The following is a 16,122-nucleotide window of genomic DNA, read 5'->3' on the forward strand; positions in this document are numbered from 1 at the left end:
GAATACATGGCACGTACATTGTATACATCGTGAAAATTATATGTATATTATTTATATGTATATTATCCTTACGTTAATGAGCCTCGGTTGTCTTGCTTGTCTCTCGCGATAAGGTTCGTATCGATTATTCCGATGAAGTATTGTTGTACACTTGAAAGGGGAGAAACTAGAAAAGAAGAGGAAAGAAAGGAGGAAAAAACCGATTGCTGCCGGAAGGGCAACGACGTAAAGGAAGAGAAAGGGAAGGATAGGGAAGGAACGAAGAAGAGAAGAGAGACGGGTTTATGAAAGGAAAGGAAGGTGGATGGATGGAAGAGGGATAGAAATACGGTGTGGGAGAGATAGAAGGGGATAAGGGATACGGATAGCGAAGATGTGAAGAAAGCGAGAATTTCTGACGAAAGGTTGGTTCTGAAAGAGTTCTGAAAAAAAGACTGGTGTTGTTCGGTGCTCGTGCGTCGCCGGAATGTGTCTTATCGGTCTGGCAGCCCTTGACTTATAGCCGAGCGCGGACCATGGAGAGGGGGCCGACCGGCATAGGTGGGGGCATGCGCAAGGCGGCTGCGCAGACGTAAGCGTTGTGATTCGCTGTGAGCCGCCGCTTGGAGGGGAGCTGCGAAACGATCGCAGCGCGCGGGGTGGCGAGTAGTGAGTTGAGCCAGCGTGTGTTGTGATAGCATTTTGTATGAGAAACAATAGACGGTTTGTGGAATTACACTTGTTGTGCTGTTAACTGCATAAATAACGGTAAAACTAGTAATTGTATATTTTACAAGTTTCCAACTGCATCACATAAAATAGTTCAAAATAGGAAACAGCGTAGTTTCTGTGGTTTTCCATCTATTAAGACCGATGAAGATTTATTAGATATTGCTGGAGTGAACTTCCAGAACTTTAATTTTTTATTATCTAAAACTGAAAACCCATCGGAAAGATCTACAATAACAAGAAAACAGAGGCTTTTAATTTTTTTAGTGAAAATAAAAACTGGCCTCACATTTTCAGCCATAGCAATTTTCTTTGGTTTACATCGGTCAACTATCTCCAAGATATTCTTTTCAACTTTACAATATTTGAGTTCGTCAACTGCAAATTTAGTTTTTTGGCCAAGTAGAGCTGCCGTACAGAAAACTATGCCGGAATGTTTTAAACCTCAGTACTCTAATACTCGGGTTATCATAGACTGCACTGAATTCAAGATAGATGTTCCGTCAAGTGTTGACGACCGTATTTACTGTTACTCTCATTATAAGAAAGGTTTTACAACAAAAGTACTGATTGGAATCACACCATCTGGGTTCATCTGTTTCAAATCGAAAATTGCTGGCGGTAGAAAAGGTGATTCCCAATTAACTATTGAATCGAATTTGGTAGATTCATTGGAAGATGGTGATGTGGTTTTAGCAGATAAAGGTTTTCCTGAAATCAGATCTATCATTGATGCAAGTGGTAAACGAGTATTTTTTATTATGCCACCATTTTTGGAAAAAAAATCAGAATTTTCGAAAGAAGAAACAGATCTGACTTACAACATCGCAAGAGTTCGAATTCATGTAGAAAGAATTATGCAACGACTTAAAACATATCAAATTTTGTATAAAATTCCAGAAAATTTGTTCTTTTGCATCGATAATATTATTCATGTTATCTGCGTATTAGTAAATTTACAGCGACCAATTTTTTCTAATAAAACAACAACTATCAAGTAGAATAATAAAAACCTTTATTCGTAAAAGGTAGTGGTTTTCATTGTGTATTTATTAATATTATATTGCTACATACTACTCGAGTTTCAACTCGTTATTATTTCCAACTTTTCACTGCACTGTTACAATGGAAATATCACTTATTTGATAATATTTTGCTGATTTCGATATTTATCAGTATGTCTCTAATGTAAATCAACACGCCGGCTGTTTAGCTTTTGAAACCGCTAGGTGGCGGCACGAGCGAGGCTCACAGCGAATAAGCTATAAGCGTTGTGTATGAGCTGTTCGCGTTTTGCATAAAAATGCGTGTAATTTTTACCCGCGTAGGTCCGTTCGCGGTATTATTTGAGCCAGCCTTAGCATGTGAATGTCGAGCCAGGGGTTGCGGGTAACAGTATATTTTATCGTCTTCTCAGATCATCAGTTATCCTCCCACTATCACCATGCCGTTTCTTCACTCTAGTTTATAAATCGCTAATTCGTGTATCCCATGTCAATGACCCATCATTATTATCACCCAACTCTCCGAACAGAATGTAACGAATGTCGGTTACATCGAAGAGTCGGTTGATCATATATTTCATGAATTATCTGGCTCGTTTGATATTTCCCCATAACCCATGGCTTGTGAAACTGTAATGCATGAACTATAACGAGGAAGGTGAACATGTTTACAAAATAATAACGAACCAAACAGCCCGCAAGGTTTCAGCGTCCGGAAGATAATCGTTTCGAATTATTTGAAAACTTTTCTTTGGCCATTCGAAATCGAAACTCTGGTTGGGTCGTCTTCTGTAAGGTGAAATTATCACGCTCTTTGAACTTCAGCGTTTTACACAACCATTCGATTCAAAGCTCGAAAGAAACTATTTCGCAAGGAATAATGTATGATGCAAAACTCACGCACCGTTGGCGAAATCCAACGAAGCGTTCCTGAGCCCCAGTTGCACAAAAAAAACCCCAATTTTTATTATATAAGTGAAAAAAAAAAGACGCACGCGGTAAGTAAGTGAGGAGATTTTTAATACTTGAAGAACTTCGGTTCCGGATTGTGTTCATCGTTTGAAACGACATTTAAAATTTCGAAGCAAAGAAAAGTTCGAAACAGTGTTCAAACGACGATTTGACGTCATCGAAAGTAGAAGATAATTGAGATCGACACGGGATAGTCGAATCTGATGGACATTTATTGGGAATTGAAATGCGGCAAGAGGGTCGCGACGAATCGATAACTGGAAGAATCGATCATCCGAAGTAAGTAATCGCGGCCAGACGATGAATTCGTAGCGCCTAAAAGTGGGTAAAAATTACTCGGACTTCGTTCTGGATCGAACTAATTCTCCACGGCAAGATTTTCCGTTTGGCCACAGATATTTTCGCGGTAATTTGGGCAAATGCCGTTAGCAATTTCGATCTAGTCGTCGATTCGATCCGTCTCCTTTTCCCTTTCTACGAAACGAAACGAGACGAGACTAGACGAAGGATGAATAACGGCGATGCGAGAGAGGAAAGTGTCGCGTTTGCTCGCGCAGGCTGGCATCTCGCATTTTTAGCGGCCAAAAGGTGTTCGAGATTCGATAAAGGTACCTCGATTTCCAAAGACAGACGGTCACGCCGATTAGAGTCCACCGTTACGCCGCTTAACTGGGTGGCCTCTCAATGCCTCCGGATCACGAAGAGGACCCAAAGTCGACTGCCCATTATTACGGAGCTCTGCCATTATAGCGCGAAGTCGACCAACGCGTCGATTCCAAAACGCAAGCTTTTCGAGCGGCCCGCTCTTTGAAAACTTTCTAAAACTGGGCCTAATATTCCGTGACGACAGATCGCGCCGCGAAAAAACCTTTGTACGTTTTTGCCATTATTCGTAACGCCTCCTGCAGTACTGAAGCTTTTTTTGGTGACAGCAATTCGGCCTCGTTGTGCAGAAGAAAAGAACTTCGCGTCTTCTAAAGATTTTTACACATTAAATTACTCACTTAATTTGAAAAGGTTTTTCAGCAATTTTTCTACATTGATCACAGGTGTCATTTTTCTCGTAAAAAAGATTCTGATCGACGTCGATCGATTCAAATTTGCTTATTTGATATCGATAAATTGCAGGTGAAAATATTTTTCCGAAATACAACCATATCGACGAAGGACACCGTCTGATTTGAAAGTAAAAGAAAAAATCAGACGACTACTAAATTTCTGCGAAATTACTCTGCTCCTAATAGCCGCGGTCAGAATTCATTCCGAGATTTGTTTTATCACTGTATTCTACGAACTACTAGACTTATGCCTGTGATTAGTGCGGTACTATGAATGTCGATAATATTATACCAGGAAATAAATAGCTCGATAGTTTTGTGGAAAAAAGCTGAAAGACAGGATTATTAGAGTGTCTAGCCATGTCCGAATCAGCATAATATCAACATTCGCGTCAAGGATATCCGACTGGCGAATAAATAACAGATTGATCGATATTTCGCAAGAACTTTGTAATCCCAAAGGGCAAAGATTATCCTTCAGGTTCCCTGCAAGAAGTGGAATGCAATTATAGGATCAGATGCGCCCGATCATCGCTGCGTGAAATGGCCCACCCAAAAGCGTCTCGTCTGTAAGATGGGCCAGGTAAATGAGACGTACGATTTTGGACACGAATTTAGACTCGTGCAGTCTGACTTGATGTGCGGTGACTAAATAAACGAGCCTGCTTCCTTCGTACAAATTTACAGACTAAAGATTTCGTCGTTAAAAAGTATAGAAGAAAAAGCAGAGCCGGTAAGAAATTCGAAATTCAGTTTTCACCCGTTAGCGGCAATCTGGAAGACCCGGAGAAAGAAACAAAGAAAAAAAAAAAAATAAGTGAAACAAAAATTCCGGTAATTCAGCCGAGTAAACCTGCTGCTGAAAAGCTGACGACACGTTTTTTTCTAAAACCGAAATGACAGGAAACTCAAAAGCGACGTGAAAACGATCAAATAAATGGAGAAGAAGTTTTAGGGGTTAAAAAAAAAAAAAAAAAAAACGCGAAAGAATGGAAAATGAAACCAATTTTTCGGCAGAGATGCTTAGAAAATCGCTTTATAATAGCATCGAATAGTTTTTTGTCACGGTTTTTTTATTTTTTTTTTTTTTTCTTCTTCCTTCACGACGCTGTTGAGAAACGATACCAATTCTTAACGATAAGCAAGAGATTGATGGAAAAAAAATATATATATTACGTGAAAAGAAACGTAGATAGAAATTAATGATCGTGTATACGTATATATAGATAAGAGGTTGAAAAGAAGAGACATACGCACGCGATCTTTTCATAGATTTAAGTTTTTGCGGTGAGCAGAGCTCGCGGCTTGCATCATTACACCATCTGTGTATGAAAATATTTAGCCGGACGTAACGCGTGAGTGATAGACCGACCGACTCGGTTTAATTAAATATCAATTGCGGTGTGAGAGAAAATGGAAGTTAAGTCAAATTATACGGATGAAAGAAATTCAACATACCACACACGAATCGGATCTGTTAAATATTGCGGTTCCGACAAAATTCACAGCCATTACCGCCGAACGTTCTATTCCAGCTATTAGTTAAGAATTTTTCACGGCCTCTTTATTTTCAAATATCAAACACGCGCTCGCACTAACACAACAAAAGAAAACACTCAAGAATCGAAAACGCCTGTGCATATGGGCTATTCCGCGTCAACCGGATCAGTCATCTGTCAGATATTTTTTTAATTTGGCATGTGGATTGTGTAGGGGGAGTTAGATTTTTATGCCAAAGCGCGAATCTCATAATGCAAAATTCGATTTTTTATTAACAATAACGAATCAGACTCCCATTTTTTTCAAGAATTCATAACTTCGGCAAAAAATTAGATACAATATTTTTTTTTTTTTCAAATTACGCGGAAAGCTCCATAGAATTTAAAAAAAAAATACGAAATGGTAAGAAAAAAGTTGTTATCGATTGTTTATGGGGCTAACATAATGCAGGTGCAATTCAGTGTACCTGATTTTAGCGAATCTATTTGCCTGAATTCTATTATTTGACATTTGGTGACGTGTCTTCAACTGATTAAAGAATAGAATGACCAAATGACCCCTTCGTGGAATCGAGGCGGTGACCCGGATTACCTGGATAATGAAGGATTTAGGTGACGCATGCACAGGTGCAGGTATTCCATGTCCTGGAACAACCCTTGACCTGTGTCCGTAATTCATGCGTGAATCATAATGCGTCACAACAGATTTTGAATCTCTGTAATAAAAAAAGTGTGAAAAACACATTCTTGAAACTTCACTTATCGCTTTGAGCAGGCCTTGTGAAGGTACAGTATTATTTTCAGATTCTCAAATCATGTCCTACATCGTGAAAATGACTCTAAAATAACGTAGAGACTCGGCGCGCCGCAATTTCATGCGCATCGACACCTTTAATGATTTTTTACTCGAAAACGAAGAAGAACACCCCTCTGGAATTAATTCACAGGTTGTAGTACAGTTCAAGGAACATGTCAGAATTTTAAAAAAATTTTTTGGTCGTCTCAGTCACTGTTTTAAAAATCTTTGAAAAATTAATTGTTAAATAAACAATTGATAACAACTTTTTTTTACCATTTCGTATTTTTTTTTTTTAATTCTATGGAGCTTTCCGCGTAATTTGAAAAAAAAAAAAAAATATTGTACCTAATTTTTTACCGAAGTTATGAATTTTTGAAAAAAATGGGAGTCTGATTCGTTATTGTTAATAAAAAATCGAATTTTGCATTATGAGATTCGCGCTTTGGCACAAAAATCTAACTCCCCCTACACAATCCACATGCCAAATTAAAAAAATATCTGACAGATGACTGATCCGGTTGACGCGGAATAGCCCATATGGAAAAATTCACAAATTTCGTTCTTTGTTTCAAGTAATTATTATCATTGATTTGAGTATGACAAGAAAAGTGTGTACGGTTGTTCTTTTTTTCCATAGATAAATTTAACCGGTTTCTATTGAATGCCCATCCGGTGAGAATTCATTGTGTTAAAATACCGAAAAGCTTATTTCACCAAGAAAAATGTAATTTGTAATATAATTAAATGCTAGATAATTTTATTTAAATGGATGTTCGTTACAATAACGGTTTAAATATCATTAAATCTGTAAGAAATATGTGGCACAATTGGATAGTTAGTGTGATTATAGTTGTCAGTATCGAATTTTTTAGTCATTTTAACACTGAACATGTTTATTCGGATGACTAGACGTTTTTTTCATAATTAAACGATGGCCTTTTCATCAGTTTATTGTTGCGCCATCGTCAATTTAAGTGAATAATCACGAAGGTGTAAAAAATACAAAAAAAAAAAACGTAGCACGAGTGATGGTGAGAAAAAAAAATTATCACGTATATTATAGATTTTCTGATCGGGGTCGCAAAATTGAATTTTTCGATAATGATAAAAAATGAAAACATTCCACAGTCTCTACAGTCACCACACTAAAAATGTATCTCCTTGTTAATCCTGATATAACCTAAGCAGGGCAGAATCAGTATTCAAATATTCGTGGACCAAATGAATAACTACGCTCACAACAAAAAAAAAAAAAAAAAAAAAAAAAAAAAAATAGGATCTCATTTTATACCAATTGTGAACAAGCTTGAATCTGTTCAATTACAAACCTTTCCCATTTCTGCCAAATCGATTACTTCGCAGTTTACATAACATATGTTCGAGAAAAAAAGTGTAAAAGTGTTTGAAAAAAGAAACGGTAAGAAAAAAAAAAAAATTAAGCATTTTTCTGACGCATCAATAAATGATCAGGTGGTCTTCACGCGCCCGCAAGCCCACGAATCCCCCCCCCCCCCCCCCCCCCCCCCCCCATGCAAGTGTGCGCAAGTTGCAAGCTCCGATTATTTCGAGCCGATCCCCCAAATAGACCGAGAGGTGATTTAAATTTTTTTTATCTCCTACTGCCAGTTTTTTCTCTACGTTTGTTTCCTTCCCTTTCCCTGTTTTTTTTTTTTTTTTTTTTTTTTTCACTCTCCTCTCTTCTTTTCTCCTCTCGTACGTTCAGATCCTACGGCGTTGATGGGCGTTGACGGGGCACTTGCCGCGACGCAGTCGTCGTAGGTAGTCGGCTGGTTGCACGTGTTCTAATGGACATCGAGGGCTGCAGGGGGGGGGGGGGGGGGCGGGGGGGGACGGAAAACAAAAGAAAACAGGCATCGCTGCAGGTCTCTTAGGGATCCCTGGGAGATCCTCACCCCTAGGTAGAGGCTACGATAGGTGAGATAGATGAGGGGGTCCAGGGCCGCGTGTAGAATAGAAAAACAATATCCGCTAATTCGAAGTTGCGGTACGAACCGGAATTTATGGGAATATTCTACTTTGGCCGAATTTCCCATCAACGTTAATCTGCACTCACGTTTATAGAACATTTCGACGGCTTGGTACTAATTTTTTTTTAGTTGCAACTTACGACACAGTCGCATTCGTCTAATCGATATATTCGAAAGCGACAACGATTGTCCCGTAAATGTAAAATTTACATAATAAAAATCGCTCATATGTGGTTATACGTTTAGCAGATATCGTTCGATTTCACACCACGATGTTTTATGTATTTTGGTTGAGGAAACGATTTTTCACAAAATCACTGAAATAGATTTTTTTTTCCACATTATCGCGGTGCAAGCTTGGAAAATTTAATAATCAACGATGACGATGTGATGATTAAAAAAAAAAAAAATGTGTGTTAGTGGAGTCTTTTGAAAGTATAAAAGTTTGCCGAATTCTGAACGTGAGGTGATCTCGTAATGAAATTACCCAAAAATTATGTCGAGATAAAATCACGGTACTAGCTTTACAAATTCTTAAGAATTGTAAAAATTCAGTAAAAACAACATGCACAACCAACTTCAAGATTGTTGAATAAATTAGAAAAACTTGAAGTAATTTCAAGTGGTTCGATTCGCAAAGTAAAAACTTGACTTCAAGTACGAATTCAACCTTTCGACCGTAACTAGGTATCTTCATGAGCAGTTGCCAAAAGCTTATCACAGTCGTAACGTAAACGTTACGTGTATACATTGCGGAGGGAAAAAATTATTGCAACTATTGTGCTAGTAGTATTTTCCAATTGAATCTATTCTACAACACATATTAACCGAGTTTTAAATTTCATGAAAAAATTGCTGTATAAATTAAAGTGAAAAGAAAATATTGCTGACACAATATGGTTGAAACAATTAATGTAAAATGAATATCAACTATTTGAAAATTGTTTATCGGTTTCGTATCGTAATTTCGCACAAAGAGTGAAAGATAACGATGTACACTGAGAAAAATTTCATTTGTTACAGTAACTAGAGAAATTCAGTAAAACAGTTATCGTTGAAAAAACTGTTTGTTATTATTAATACTTAAGGACTGCGCGGTAACTGGAACTAAAAATTTCTCTCAGTGTACTTGTTAAAATGAGGTATCCGAACTTCTGGGCCTTAGAATCGTCGGTGATTTTCAGGCGCGGCCCTGAAGGGCCGATCCTCGGTCTGCCAGGAGTAATCTCGGCCCTCCGAAGGGCTCTGACTCATCCCGTCGTGCACGTGTATCAATTCTCCTTTGGGCCCGGTCCCTGGGTCCCCTGAAGCCGAAGCCATTCGTCGGTTCTATGGGTTTACCGCTCCGCCCACAACTCCCGAAACCGTCAAAGAGCCGTACGGAGGCTGAGGAACGATTGGAAGAAGATGAAGAAGAAGAAGAAGAAGAAGAAGAAGAAGAAGAAGAAGAAGAAGAAGAAGAAGAAGAAGAAGAAAAGGAATAAGAATAAGAAAAAGGATAAGACGAAGCAGAGAATAATAACAAGGATAAGAATGGGGGGAAATAAAAAGAGAGGTGAAAGAAACGAGGAGAGGATTCAAGACCGGCTCTCTCTCTCTCTCTCTCTCTCTCTCCCTCTCCCTCTCCCTCTCCCTCTCCCTCTCCCTCTCCCTCTCTCTCTCTCTCTCTCTGGCTCTCTCTCTCTCTCTCTCTGTGCCGAGCAATCTTTTCGTGTGTTATGCACATGCACGCATACTTAGGCTCAATTGTTGATCCCGATGCTACAATTGCCGCGGGGCTCGTTCATTGTAAATTATTTCCCTGCGCCCCCACAATTATTATTATTGTTGTATTATTGTGTATTACGGTGGACGGTAAATGGGCCATTCTGCAACTGCTTTGCAAGATTCGGGTGAGAGTCTTTGAAATTCAAGGAGGTACGTACGCACCTACAAAGATCAAAGCGGGCGTTTCGTTGCCGTAAAATCTTTCTCGGCGTCGTGAGGAAGAATTTACAAAAAAATAAAAGAATTTCGAAGGGGCGAAATTGGAAAACATTTATTTATTACATCATTGATGATACGTATACGCATATATGAAAATATATATTAGGGTGTGCCGATAAAAATATTCTTCAAAAAGAATATCTCAGCCAAGCATGAGCTCTTAACATCGATATTTGGAGGTGCGTATTTTATTTTATCCACATTCCATTTAAATGACACGTGAAAAAAAAAATCGCAAGATTTTTTGATTTTTTTTCCTCGCAAACGACTTGACTTATAAAATTATCTGAATACAGATTCTTATGGGAACTTTCACGATCTATAAAAAAAAAAGTACCGAGGTAGAAGTTTTCGAACCGATCGAGAGATATTCGATTATAAACATTGAGTTATCTTGAATATCTTGATGTTAGAATCGCTGTTTCGCAACAGAAATGTATGTAAATCTGTTTACAAAAGTTTTTCCAAAATCTTCACTAGTCATATGATGACAAGTTTCCACATTTTCTGAAATACTGAAGATTATATGTCGACCAAAATCGGACCAATGATCGATTATTTCGTTTTTTTTTTTTTTTTAAACGGTGCATTTGAAACAAATATTTTGTACATTTTAGTACGTAGTCTTAATAGCGGAAAAGTTTTTTGACGATTTACAGTTTCATTCTAAAACATTTTTCAAGTCGCGTCAGTTGAAAATATTCATTTATCCAACACTTATTATATCAAATAAATACTTCGTAAGTAAGAAAATGATGATAATTGATACATTAATCAGGTAAATTGACGTTGTATCGCATCGTTCATGGGAGTAAAAAAACAAACAAAAAAAAATGATTGCGAGACAAAATAATCGAGTCGTTCGATTAATCGTGATAAAATAATCGATTTAAATGAAAACTGATTATTTTTTGTCATTCTTTTACTATAAAACAAAGAGAAAACGCGTCTCAGTTCTGACTGACTGAGCGATATACGATATTTTGAGAGGTTTTACCGACAGGATACAGCGATGACACGGCAGTGCTAATCCTGCGATACAAATCGGTAACCAAGACGCAGCTACCGGTCACCGATATATTACGCCGCAGGCTTTCACAGCGAGAAAACGTTCGTATATCATTTATGAGCGTAATCCTTTTCGAGGCGATACAAAGGTAGAAGGAAAAGCGAACCCCTCCCGATTCCTTGGAATTTTTCCTCCTTCCTGTCCTTCGTTTCGTTTCATTTTTCAAAGCGCATCGCCTAGCCGCGATGTTTGCTTAGCTGCTCACTGCATCGAGAGACGGGAAATATCGGCAAAGATCTCGTCTGCTGTTTACTTAGGATCCTGCTTCTCCCCGAAATTCCGCATTTGGATGCGGACGGGCGTAAAGACCGAGACGAGAAGGGTCGAAGACTGGCTCGAGCCAGACTGAAAATCGGCGTCGAGCCCGACGATTTTTTAACCCCGGTTTTTAAACACGCTACAGCAACATCCGCTCGATCAATATTTGATATTCGATGTTTATCGAGTTCTCGATTGATCCGCAAATTTACACTGATCTCACTTTATCAATCCGATTCCCTTATTCCCTTTATCCGATCGCTAAATTCAACGACAAAAGATACGCAAACAGGTGAATAATAACAGAATGCACGTTGTATTGTACAAACTTGTCGAAGAAGTCGCTAAGAGCTCAGTTCGTGTCTTTACACTGAGAGAAATTTTTAACAATACTGTATTATCGGTGTTGCGTGTATAAAGACTGGTTTGGATTATCCGTAACTGAACAGCGATAAAAATTGCAACGTGGTCATTATGCAATTACCGGAACAATAATAATACTTCACTACTGTAAGAAATGTTTTTCATTCAATTTATATACACTGTGAAAAATATTTTTCACACACAGCGATTCTCTTAATTTAATGCAATTAGTGATTAGTATTATGCCTGGAGGAAAAGAAAACTTGACCGTGAAAAAAAAAAAAAAATTCTTCATTATACTCTCAGGTACTTAAAGTAAATAATATACAGCACGTGAATAATCTTCGTTCTTCAATTTGATAACAGTTTGATTAATTTTACAAAATACTTTAATCCGATGATAAATAGTACATAAAATCAATTACAAAACGTTTTCTTTTTTTTTTTTTTTTTTTTTTTCGGATTATAATCCGAAGAATATATTCTCCACGATTGATTAAATAAGTAATTGTCGAACAATGATTTCTTCAAGTCCGGTAAAGTTTGTTTGTTTGTTTGTTTGTTTATTTTATTTTATTTTTTTTTTTCCTACTCTTTCTCAAAGCAAGCGATCAAAGAATTCCGATCTGAAAAATATTCTCGCATCCTTGTTGCAATAAATATACATATATATACAACAGTTCGATTTGACTCGACGAAAAAACGTAAAGAAAAAAAAAAAAAAAAAAAGAAAAGAAAAAAACAGAAAAGGAAAAAATATTCCATTGTGTAGCTCGGTAAAATCTTTCACAGCAAAGAAACGTTTCCAGCTGCCGATTGTGCTGGACTGCAGGTATCTCGACAAGTTTCTGCAAGTCGAGAACACGTGTCCTCAGGATGCATTCGTCTGCGTCGCAAGACTTGGAAAATCGGTTCTGGTTGTGCAATTCCCGTATCCCTTTTTTGGCCTTTTGTGTCCTGATTTCTTCGCCTATGACGTAAAGGACCTGCGACAAGCGCAAGCTTAAACTTGTCGGATTTCCGCGCCTGCAGTTCGGTACGGAAAACAACTCGACCTGCATTCTCTCTCAGGATGCATCTGCCGGTCCACGATGCAGGTTTGAACCTGCACCGAAACGCCCTGAAGCGGTAAGATGAGTTGTCCGGAATGTAAAAGGCGGCGGCAGGCTGAATGAAATTGCGAAAAACGATATTTTCGTCTGAAGTTATCGAATTTAACACTTTTACAGTCGCACATTTCTCCAATCGACATTTTGACCTGAATTTTTGAATTTTGTTACTCGGGGGGTTTTTTTTTTTTTTTTTTCTTTTTTTAGATCGTTAATCGCGTATCTGAAGTCGGAATTCGATCATTTCTAAATCCAACATGGCCGATGTAAAATGGCAAAAAAATACTATCAATATTCGGTGATTCTGGCCGAAAATTATATTTTTTCATATTTTAATATTCGTACAGAGTGACGAAGTTTATTTAAAGTTGCAAACAAACTGTGACAAAGCTAGGGCACCAAAATATCTCAACAATCCCGATCAAAAACACTCCGATAAACTTTCGTTTGACGCAGACATAAAAGAAATGTCACGAGATCTACGAATTTACTATCGCGATTTCGCAGATATCGTGCCATTTCTTTATTTTTTCGTTTAATGAAAATATGTTGGATTTGCTTTGTTCAGAATTACATGCAAAATGGGGCTGTTATACCCTTTTTTGAATTTTACATGCGTGGACTTGGATGATTCGAGACATGCACGACAACGTCAAAATCAACCAGGGAACCGAAACGAAAATCACCATCTAATTTGCCTTGCCGAAATACGAGTAAACGTATTTTCCAAGGGTTTTCCGCATTGTCGAACAACCTGTCGAAGACAAAAAAAAAAAACGCACAACGTATATAAAATCAGTCTTTTTTGTGTAATTATTTACTATACGAGGACATCATATGATAAACAATTCTAACCGTATTCTAAAATTTTTTTTTTTCAACACCGCTAAATTCATGATAACAAAGTGTATAAAAAAAAACATTCATTTAATTTACCAAAACCAAAATCCACCTTTATACCTACCTCGTAATCGATTTATTTGTTTTTCCTCCGGCTTTCTTTAACATACACTCAAATCTTTCGTACATCATGAATTTTTTAAATTCTCCACCCACTATTTAATACGTCAACAAAATTCTGACATCGTTCAGCGTTTTTCTCAGCGTCATAAAATTCGTTGTATCAAATCGTAGAGGGTAAAAAATTTCATACTTTTTCTCTCCTTTCGTGTACGAAGTAAAAAAAACATAGAAAAAAAAAAAAAAAAACCCGCAACGAAGGCGGATAAATTGATACTTGACCAAAACAAGGATCAAGGAATTAATAGCCAATGAATAGTGCCGGGTGTGTTTGATAATTGGATCCGGAAGTAGTAGCGGCATTCGAACAAGGGCTGAAACTAAATCGGCGCTTAACTGCGGCCACTTCAATGCAATAACGCAATAAGAACGTTCCGTTTGCATTGAACGTCTCCGACGATTATTCCGCTAATTGCGAGTGAATATACGATTACAATCGTGCGGCGCTTTTGCCCGTTTCTCGATCCGATGACCCATTGAACGGCAGGCCGGCAACCCCTTTCCGTCTGCTGAAGGTGGTTTTGAAAGAAGGGTTAAAAGGGGTTAGCGGAAGGTTCACACAATGAAATATACCGGATTTAGCGGTGAAATTCACCTGTGAAAGGGTTGAGAAAGGATCCCTCATCGTTCGGGGGCCAAAATCCGATCACAAAACGAATCAGACCGATGCACGTGCGTTTTATACTCCACGTCAAGTGCATATTAATTCACGCAGGTGGGCCGATTGTTATCTCAAGCCGATAAGATCTATCGATCGAAATCCCAATTATTTTTCAAACAGTCGGTAATTATAATGATTCTTTGATTTTATGCGTAGGAAATAACTTGAAAGTTTTATTCAAGTTAGAAAAAATTGTTACTAGCGAAGAATAAAATTGAAGATAATTTATTAATTATCTCATTACTTCTGTGCTGTGTAAAAAGTGATTTCCGCAATTTCATCAGTTAATTAAAGAGAGTGTTGATAGTTGTTTGAAATTATCTTATACAATATAATGCGAAATAAATTGATTGTATAACTTATATAAGCGTGAAAGTTGTACGAAATAATTTTGTAAAATCTATATTACACTGTTATTGATTGAAAGAAATTATTTACTACTTTTTATAAACTCTAATGATAAAATTTCTTCGCCTCGTGCTAAGATTTATAGATTCCGATTGAAACGAAATAACGTTTATTAAGTTGTAAAAGATCAAGATAATCGCGGTAAATTAACTTATTTATTATAAGCGTACAGCGCAAGTGCGCAATTTATATACCTTGCAAAATTAGTGTATGAAGTAGATTGAAAATCCGTAACTGCGAGTTTCACGTATAATGTATGTACATTCCACCTAGGGTTAAAAAAAAAAAAAAAAGAAAAAAAAAAACAAAACCAGCAAATATTATGTCCGTCTTTTCTCAACCTTTTTTTTTTTTTTTTTTTTTTTTTTTTCTTTTTCAACCATCGCAACCCTTGGCCAAGAAAAAGTGGAAACTTTTTCTCCGTGTATTCGTCGGGATTGAATGCGTCCTTTCGTCGTAACAACCGGCGTTTCAAGTTCAACGATTCATTTATACGGTGATTTTTTCTTTCTTTTTTTTTTTTCTTTTTTCTTTTCGGTCGGTTCAATTTTCGCGAACACTGCAGGTTTACACGTGCATACCTACATTTATCCGCGTAGCAGGCTTAGGCGTAGATGCGTAAAGTGCATGTGTGTAAATGCAACGAATGAAAAATAGCGAGAAAAAGAGAGAGCGAGCGAGAGAGATAGAGATAGAGAAAGATTCTTCGCATTGTGGATCCTTGACCCTTTTCGAAAACCTCATCGGAGGTCCGAGGGTCGATTCGTCTCTGCGCCCATCTTTGTGCGGGTTGAAAAACAGGAGAGCAAAAGGGAAAAGTAAAGGAAAAAGGGAAAACCGGTGCAAACCCTACGGTGACGGTAAGATATGCATCTAGGCGTTTGAATGGTCCCTCTACACACACACACACACATATGTATGAGGGAGAGAGAAACCATGTATGGAATTATATACACCTATGTCGCGGAAAGAATTCCAGGCAAGATTTTCGTGATTTTGAATAATATGTATTGCATCCCTTTCGGTCCGCTGCCGCATTTATGGATGGATGTGTACAGACGTTGGAACCCTTAAAAGGATCAACGAATTGTCCGGGCTCCTTGCATCGGCGAACCCGGATGGCTCTCTCCTTTTCAACATTTCTATGCCACGGTGAAAGCGAGGGTGGAAGGGTGGGAGGCGACCTTTGCGTCGATAATCCTCCTCAACCCCCCCGGCTA

The 16,122-nt window shown here is 37.9% G+C and overlaps 1 protein-coding gene across 10 annotated transcripts in view; it reads right to left on the reverse strand.

The window, feature by feature from the left end:
* The window catches only part of LOC124210652 (uncharacterized), a 94,580-nt gene that overhangs the window by 31,494 nt on the left and 46,964 nt on the right, over window positions 1-16,122 (reverse strand). Inside the window, exon 1 of one of the 10 annotated variants that reach the window (XM_046608839.1) lies at window positions 73-452. The exons of the other annotated variants lie outside the window; for them this stretch is intronic. The gene's annotated coding sequence lies outside the window, so the exon portion shown is untranslated. Of the gene's footprint in view, window positions 1-72; window positions 453-16,122 lie in introns of those variants that run through there. 10 annotated transcript variants of the gene reach the window in all.

This window comes from Neodiprion pinetum, chromosome 1 (assembly GCF_021155775.2).
Source record: "Neodiprion pinetum isolate iyNeoPine1 chromosome 1, iyNeoPine1.2, whole genome shotgun sequence".
Lineage (NCBI taxonomy): Eukaryota > Metazoa > Arthropoda > Insecta > Hymenoptera > Diprionidae > Neodiprion > Neodiprion pinetum.